Below are 9,019 nucleotides of genomic sequence, written 5' to 3' on the forward strand. Positions count from 1 at the left end.
TTAAAAGGCACTGTGTCTGGTGTAGAGATGAACAGCCCTGTGTTGTGCTCTACCTACCTTCATGTTCCACAAACACCTCTAAATTCCACTCAATTGCTCTTGAACCTTTCATGTCACGTAAACTACATCTGTAGGTTCCTGCATCATCAAGCAGAACGTTAGAAATAATCATCTTTGAAGGTAAATTGTAATCGATTCTCAGTCTGTGACAGGTGAAGTTTGAAATAATCTCATTATTTGAGGTAGAAAATGCAGAAAGAAATCTTCCTTTGGTCCATTTGATTTGTATTTCATCTGTCTTAGATATGTTGCAGGTGAAGATGACGGAGTCTCCCTTGGACACCATTACATTGATGTGTTCAACTGTATCCATCTCTAACATTGGAGGAAACAACCAATCAATACAAATACAATTTATAATTCAATTTACAGAATTAGCATGCATAACAAACATACATGTCCACTGTACCTGAAAAGCCTTGGCACATACTTAGCAGTTGAATGGAGAGAAGAGCTGCTTGTTCTCGGTTGAACATGATGACCATCAGACTGAGAAAGACTGAAACTTCAACATCACCCCTGAAGTGTATTTGTGGAGGAGGCACAGAGGAAAGGAAGTGGTTGGTTCGTTGGTTTGGCTGCTCAGAACTTAACTCTGTGTTGTAAGTTTGAGGAGCAAAGAAACATTAAGTCACATGAAACATTAATAAGTCACATGGGAATCATACAGGTGGAAAATTGAGAATTGAAACTCACTCCTTCCTGAAAATGAACTTTGATAATAATATCAGTAATAACTTGTCATGTCATGAACAGAAACTAAGAAGCACACATGCAATGCTCAACTAAAGGAAAACCACTTCTGCATAGTGTTGAACACATTTCAGCCACATCGTGACCCTAAACTGTGGAGTACATCTACACAAGTGTTTGATGTTAATAGTAAACATCACCATTGTCTTGACAATGAGACTCTTATGGTGCTCAATGTGATATCACAAGTGTTAAGCATAAATAGACCTTAACAGAGATTATCACAGAAGACATTTTCGCAAGCCATAGTAGGATAAATAAATTATCAAATGATCTAGGTGTGAATTTGAACATGTGATAGCCTGCAGCCTGTCCAGGGTGTACCCCTGTTTTTGCCCCAATTATTCATCTTTGAATGCAAGTTTTTGTCTATTCTCAGTCTGTGAGAGGTAACATTTTAAACAGTCTGATTCTTGAAGATTGAAAACGCATAAATAAATCTTCCTTTGGTTCATGTGATTTGGTTTACATATGTCTCAGATATGTTGCAGGTGAAGGTGACGGAGTCTCCCCTGAACACCACTACATTGATGTGTTCAACTGGATCCATCTCTAACATTGGAGGAAACAACCAACCAGTGTGAAATAAAATATGTATTACATAAACAAAAAAGCATCCATCATAAATCCACTGTACCTGCAAAGACTTGACAGATAATTAATAGCTGAACGGAGAGAAGAGCTGCTTGGTTGAACATGATGACCACCAGATAAAGACAGACTTTAAATGTTAGCGGAAAAGGCGGAACTAGCTTGTTTCTCTTTCTGTGTATCTTTCGAGGAACATCAAATTAAGTCTTTGTGAGAGTTCAATATATAATAATTAAATTCACAATAGAATCTTGAGAATTGAAGCTAGCTCCTTCTTGAAAACAAATCGTAAAAATGTTTTCATCCGCATTAAAATGCACAAAATCCACATGCTCAAGTGCAGGAAAAGCACCTTTATATAACGCTGGACATTTCAGCCACAAAGCGTGAGCCTCCTGCTGAGTGTACTTTCAGTGCATGAATACGTTGTGTAAGAAACAGAGTAATCATTGTATGCATTTCCCCAACAGTCAACATCTTCTGCTTTAGAATACTTCATTGTTTTGATCACAAAACACTTTTACTAGAACCCCATCTGCTACCTCACAATTACAGGATATCATTTCTCTCTGCAGAGATCCTCAACATGTATCCCCTAGGTGGCATATAGTGCTTAACCCTAATAAAGACACAATAAAGACATTCTAACAATCTCATTGTGCACTCTTTTATTTACCATCATAGCATGACAATAAATCTTTTCAGCAACACACACTCTGAAAGTATTAGAAATACAACTGTGCTGGACTGTAGTCCAATGTGAGGCATTTTGATGAATAAGGCCCTGTGTAATTCTCTTAGAGAACACTAGAGGGCACAGATCCCCAATTGAAGCCTGTGAAGTTGACATTATTGCCATTACAACACACATTGTAGGATGTTTTCCTTGCTGAGATCATGGTGCACGACAAACATGGAAACATTCAACACATCGTACAAATGATGACACCACAATAAACACAAGAAGACATTAAAACACAAAGAGATGCCTAATTACACAAGTGAAAACAAAGGCCTTAAAGTGACGGCACTGGTTTTAATGTAACGTAATAATGTACAAAGGCATCAGTGACTCAGTTGTCCTCCCTGTGGTTAACTTCCCTTGAAGCACCGGGTTGGTCCGTGTCTCTTGTTTAACTTTCATTAAAATGTCTTATCAGCTCAATAGAGGCCATAGATTGAATTGAGCGTCTCTTGGTACTGACTCCTGCTGTTTGTCCCAATGTCTGTGTCCCTCTGCGGTGCAGTGGCGGTCATCTACAGAGACAGAAAGTTCAAGTTCAAGTTCAACGCAGCAACAGAGGCAGAAAAAGAAAGAGGATGACAAAGTTCTTCTGACCTCTTCTGCTGAGTGATGAAACTGGTCCGGGACTGGACTCTGGTTTGGTGTCCTGGCCCGGAGTTTTCTGAAAAGATGAAGTTGTAAAGTTAAACACAGTCTTGTAATGACAGTTTTTTCACAAATAGTTGTAAGAAGTAGTATACTGCAATCTTGAAATACTCTGTAAACGTACAGAAGTACTTTTAGCAAAATGTACTAAAACAATACATCAAAAGTAACAGTACTCCTTAAAAATGAGCCCCTGTGAGTGATGCATTATTATATACAGTATGACATTATTAGACTGCACAAAACACAAAGAGGATATGGTTAATGTCACTGTGTTTCATAACACACAGTGTTCCTTCATATAATTGCACTATTACCAGACTATCAATGAAAATTCAAGCTAAGGCAAATTATTTGCCTTTTTTAGTGATGACATTCTGGTCAGTCTTTATTTTCGCACCAAAGGGCCACAGAGGTTTTGTTTTGTTTGCCGTGACTGACCGTATATTACACTTGATTTGTTATATTTAGTACTGTAGTAATAATAATTATAGGGTACGATTTATTAATATTTGGTTATGCTTACTTGTGACAATAATGCTTTGGCTGGAAAAATGTTTAAGCTATGTGAAACATTTCTATAAAAGCATGCACATCCCGTCCCCCTGAACAGGATAAGCACTTAAAGATAATAGATGGATGGATATTGGCCGAACTTTAAGTTAAGCAATAGTTTATTAAAACTCATGCATCAACTGTCGAGTCTTTATTCTGTTTGCATGACTTGGTGATATCAAAGCGTATACTTTCTCTGTGCATGCCGCTACTCTATAGTTCTATGAATTAAAGCACGTGACTACAGTGTGGTTTAAGCTCTGTAGTCAAACTCAGGATTTTAGGTCATGAGTAGTACCTGTTACAGAAACCTCGTTGTGCAATCTAATAATGTTATAATGTATAATAAATCCATCACAGGGGACATTCAGCAGTTTGATATATTTTGTTAAATTACAAAAAAAAGGTTGAAACATATGCATATTCCCTGAGGTAAAGTACTGGTATCTATAATCAATCTTTGTTCTTCTCTAATTCATATTTTTGGATTAAAAAGTCTTATTTAGGTATATTGAGTTTAAAGATACTTGCAAAAATGCAAAAAAGCAAAGAAAAAGCAAACGACATGAGCTCAGTGTTGCCAAATGGCAGCTACGACCCTGACGTCATTTTCATTGTATCACTTGGTGCACTTCCCCCTTTTCAACTTTCCCTGTGCACAAATATACTGTCCAAATATACCTCCACCAAACTCATGATTTACCTTAATCCTACCCTGTAGACCCCAGAAGTGCACTCATATATCTCATGGGAGCTAATCATATCATTCATATCTACTACTTTGTAAATCAATTTATTCCTAATTACTTTATATATATATATTACATTGCTCTCTGTTTCTTAGAGCTTTTTAAAAATACTAATGTCGTGGGATCCTGGCCACACCCAGTCAAAAGGATCCAATTCTGCCAGTTTTAATGAAACCATTTATGCAGTTTGCAGAGGACATGTTTGCAACGGGTCCTAATTTATAATACCACACACATACAGTGGGGTAGGGAGCCTCTGTCAGTCATTTTGAAGGAGACAGCAATAGATGCAGCAGACACACATTTCCTCATGTGTGCTGTCTTTACAATATGCAAATCAACTGTATTTTCCATAAAATAATGATAATCTGTTTTTCTTTTTCTTCGGATGACATTAATTACTTATCTAATGATATTTTTTGGAGGAAGAAATATGTAAACCCTTCGCTATGATGGCTGTTTCTTACAGTAGGTTAGTCTAGGGGTCTTAGTTGGTAGTCCTTATGGTAACTGTGTTGGTAGGATGAGGGCTAAGGCAGAAGAGCATAACAGCTACTGGGTGAGATTGTGTTGCTAACTGCTGAATCCAAGGTCAGGGAGGAAACAATGCATCACAAAGGAATTTGCATTTACTTTTGCTTTCATGTGGATGGTGCAGATATAATAATACCTTTTTATAGTGAACCAGGTTTAAGTGCATGGCAAAATAACAATAAGTGTGAGTCAGGAATTGTAATTAACAATAGTTCCCAGTACGGACGACTGCTCTGCACCAGAGCAAAGAATAATTCAATTAATTTCTTCTTACTTGGATCTCTGAAAGCTAAACAGGTATACTCACCTATAGAGGCAGAAAGCTGGAGCCATTACACACAGAAGAAATCCAATTACAGCTGTGAGTATGTAGAGAGAGTACCTCCATGGACGGGTTTCTGCATAACATCAGATATGAATTAGTTTCAGCTTTAAAAGGCACTGTGTCTGGTGTAGAGATGAGCAGCCCTGTGTTGTGCTCTACCTACCTTCATGTTCCACAAACACCTCTAAATTCCACTCAATTGCTCTTGAACCTTTTAGGTCATGTAAACTACATCTGTAGGTTCCTGCATCGTTAAGCAGAACGTTAGAAATAATCATCTTTGAAGGTAAATTGTAATCGATTCTCAGTCTGTGACAGGTGAAGTTTGAAATAGTCTCATTATTTGAGGTAGAAAATGCAGAAAGAAATCTTTCTTTGGTCCATTTGATTTGTATTTCATCTGTCTTAGATATGTTGCAGGTGAAGATGACGGAGTCTCCCTTGGACACCATTACATTGATGTGTTCAACTGTATCCATCTCTAACATTGGAGGAAACAACCAATCAATACAAATACAATTTATAATTCAATTTACAGAATTAGCATGCATAACAAACATACATGTCCACTGTACCTGCAAAGCCTTGGCACATACTTAGCAGTTGAATGGAGAGAAGAGCTGCTTGTTCTCGGTTGAACATGATGACCATCAGACTGAGAAAGACTGAAACTTCAACATCACCCCTGAAGTGTATTTGTGGAGGAGGCACAGAGGAAAGGAAGTGGTTGGTGAGTTAGTTTGGCTGCTCAGAACTTAACTCTGTGTTGTAAGTTTGAGGAGCAAAGAAACATTAAGTCACATGAAACATTAATAAGTCACATGGGAATCATACAGGTGGAAAATTGAGAATTGAAACTCACTCCTTCCTGAAAATAAACTTTGGTAATTATATCAGTATTAACTTGCCATGTCATGAACAGAAACTAAGAAGCACACATGCAATGCTCAACTACAGGAAAACCACTTCTGCATAGTGTTAAACACATTTCAGCCACATCGTGACCCTAAACTGTGGAGTACATCTACACACGTGTTTGATGTTAATAGTAAACATCACCATAGTCTTGATAATGAGACTCTTATGGTGCTCAATGTGATATCAAACAACACATAGTGTGCTACTGTATAATTGGTATGAAAACCTCAGGTGATAAGCATACAGTAAATAGACCTTCACACAGATTATGAGACATTTTGACGTGCCACAGTAGGATAAGCGCAGTTCAATCAGGAGAGACCAGTTGGGTAAAGAAAAGATGATTGTGTATTATCAACAGGTGATATGTGATGATAAAGAATTGACAGAATCTTTGGCGCTTAAACTCTACAGGGAGATTTGTAATTGATTGACGTCTGCCCCGATCAGCAGCAAGATAAATCCCTCATATTTAAAAGAGACAGCAGCAAGATGATAGGCTAACAATGTACTTGTTTCGTTGTGCTTATTGGACAGAGGAGACGAGCTGCTTTAAACAGCTGATGTCATGATTGACAGTGCCGAGAAATAATGGCAGCTAAATAATGAGTAAGCATGCGTTTGAAGTGATTGGCAGATTTGTGAGAAATACATTACAGGCTTAGGCATGCAAGAGTCTGGTCTTCTGACTCAACTTAGGCTAGAGCTTCATTAATGATCAAATAAACGCCACTTTGAAAAGGATAAGCGGTCACAGATAAAGGATGGATGGATGAGTCTCTACATCTTCCTTCGCAAACTAAAAACACATCTTTTTCGACTATACCTTGAAGAAGGAAAGTAGCACTTTAGTAGCACTTACATGGCACTTATTGATAGAACGTTGTAATTTAACTTTATTGAAGAAATTGTACTTTCTTGATTCTTGTTGTTCTGAGTTTATACTCATGGTTGAATGCACTTATTGTGAGTTGCTTTGGATAAAAGCATCAGCTAAATGAAATGAGTTTTAAAATATACTTCACATTGTAAAACAAAAATCTGTAGGGTCCTGCATCGTCAAGCGGAATGTTAAAGATATACATTTTTTGAAGATACATTTTTCTCTGTTCTCAGTCTGTGATAAGGGAATGATGGATGCATACATTCAGAGTACCTATGCATACGTTTTTTCTTCTATAAAAAAAATCTAAATACTAAGCATCACAAACCAACAACAAAGCATCACCGAGACTACAAGAAGGGAGAATGTTCTGTATTGGAACTAGAAAATAGATGGTACTCAAGAATAAGGCATCATCAGAAGATGATGACCAGCATTCATTAAGCCTTGATTATATATATATTTTTCTGTGCAGAATTGCTGTGGAACGTGAGCCGAGTAGCTACTCTGCTCCACTTCACCCTGAAGAGAAAGGTTGACAAAAGCTTTATATCCCTCATCTGTGAATGCTCAGAAAAGATAGTGCTGTATACCAGATTAGACTTATTCAAGCATGATTCAACAAACAACAAATAACAAATAACTCAATTGACTTGAAATGCCATGCCTGTTTACCTGCAGACCCCATCGAGATGCATCTGTTTAATAAAAACATATCTAGCTGATGATGTTACATTAGCTGTAGCTTCGCTGACATGCGATAATACCCATCTTGCCCATGCATATATCATCCACCCACACACGCAACGGCTCTGGTAATTTACAAGATGGCTTTTCATTTCCTTATACGCTTCAAAGAATGTCAAACTGGAACAGGAAACTCACACTTTACAAAGGTGTCAGAAGTAGACAGGTGCCATATGATTAACACTACACTTCAAATAGATACAGCACTTTAGAATGATGCCACACATGGAATCTGTGTTTCTCTCTCTCTCTTGCACATTTAATAGCGTATGCTGGTCTGCACACATGTCCCCTCCCACTCTGTTGAGTGTATGTTTTGTTGTTACGGTATGTGTTTGTATGTTCAAACGTGTGTGCTGACAGATTGTGTTGTGTCTAAATTCCAGGTTAATGAATGAGGACTTCAGTAAGCAGGTGCCCTTGGCCATATTCAAAGGAGAAAGGAGAAGAGGCCGGGCCAACAAGCAAGACAAGAGAGCATTGCAACGATGACTCCCTTCAGCGTCATCTGTATCCATTAACATAAACAAGCCCTCTCCAAATCATCTGTCTTCACACAACCATGATTACCAATAATTAGCTGCTTTGATTACATTCGTCATCCCTCCTTCCTGCTCTTCGGAATTTGTAAACCATGAGGGCAGAGCAATATTGTGAGAACTACAGAGTGAAACATGAGTCCTTAAGCCATGTTATCAGATTCTGCATGGCTCTCCCACACACGCACATACAGGAAGCCTCAAGACTCCATTCCTTTTCAAGACTAGAAGCCCTTGAAGGGGCACACATACAGTACACACACACACACACACACACACACACACACACACACACACACACACAGGCTGCCTCTGAATCACACTTCTTCTGTCGGCCTCAGAGAAAGAGATAAATAGAAAAAAAACATGATTACAGAAAACTCCAGGAGCAAAAAAGAAACTAATTGAATGTGTATGCTGCATGAGTAGGTGTGTGTGTGTGTGTGTGTGTGAGAGAGAGAGAGAGAGAGAGAAAGAGAGAGAGAGAGAGAGAGAGAGAGAGAGAGAGAGAGAGAGAGAGAGAGAGAGAGAGAGAGAGAGAGAGACCGTGGCTGGTCTTTGACCCTCTCAGGCATTGATGGATGTTTGAGAATATTTGAGATGCCTCCCGGAAAACCCCTGGCAGAACACAGAGAGACATCAGAGGAGCTAATACCTCTGTTCTCTATTGTGAATACTGTATGGATTTCTGGTATCTGCGTGCACAGTGGATGAATTTAAATCAGTAGTAGCAGAGACAGCGTGGAGAGAGAATATGTATTGTTTGAATGGCGTTGCAGCAAGAGGAGAGATTATTAAACAGTCTGTCTGATTAAGTATTCATTGTCTCCTGGCTTTTGCACAGTGAAAGCAAATCTTCACCTTGCAAAAGTGTGTGTGTGTGTGTGTGTGTGTGTGTGTGTGTGTGTGTGTGTGTGTGTGTGTGTGTGTGTGTGTGTGTGTGTGTGCATATGTGCACAAGAAATGAAAAAGAGG

At 38.5% G+C, this 9,019-nt stretch overlaps 1 long non-coding RNA gene across 1 annotated transcript; it reads right to left on the reverse strand.

The window, feature by feature from the left end:
* Window positions 1-2,573: 2,573 nt before the first annotated feature.
* LOC306748315 lies at window positions 2,574-5,152 on the reverse strand. Its single transcript, XR_013771154.1, has 4 exons — window positions 5,121-5,152; window positions 4,940-5,030; window positions 2,744-2,810; window positions 2,574-2,661 (listed from the first exon to the last, which is right to left on the reverse strand). It is a non-coding gene; the product is annotated as an uncharacterized lncRNA (long non-coding RNA).
* Between the last annotated feature and the right edge of the window lie 3,867 nt (window positions 5,153-9,019).

Source organism: Taurulus bubalis, assembly GCF_910589615.1.
Source record: "Taurulus bubalis genome assembly, chromosome: 15".
Taxonomy (NCBI): domain Eukaryota; kingdom Metazoa; phylum Chordata; class Actinopteri; order Perciformes; family Cottidae; genus Taurulus; species Taurulus bubalis.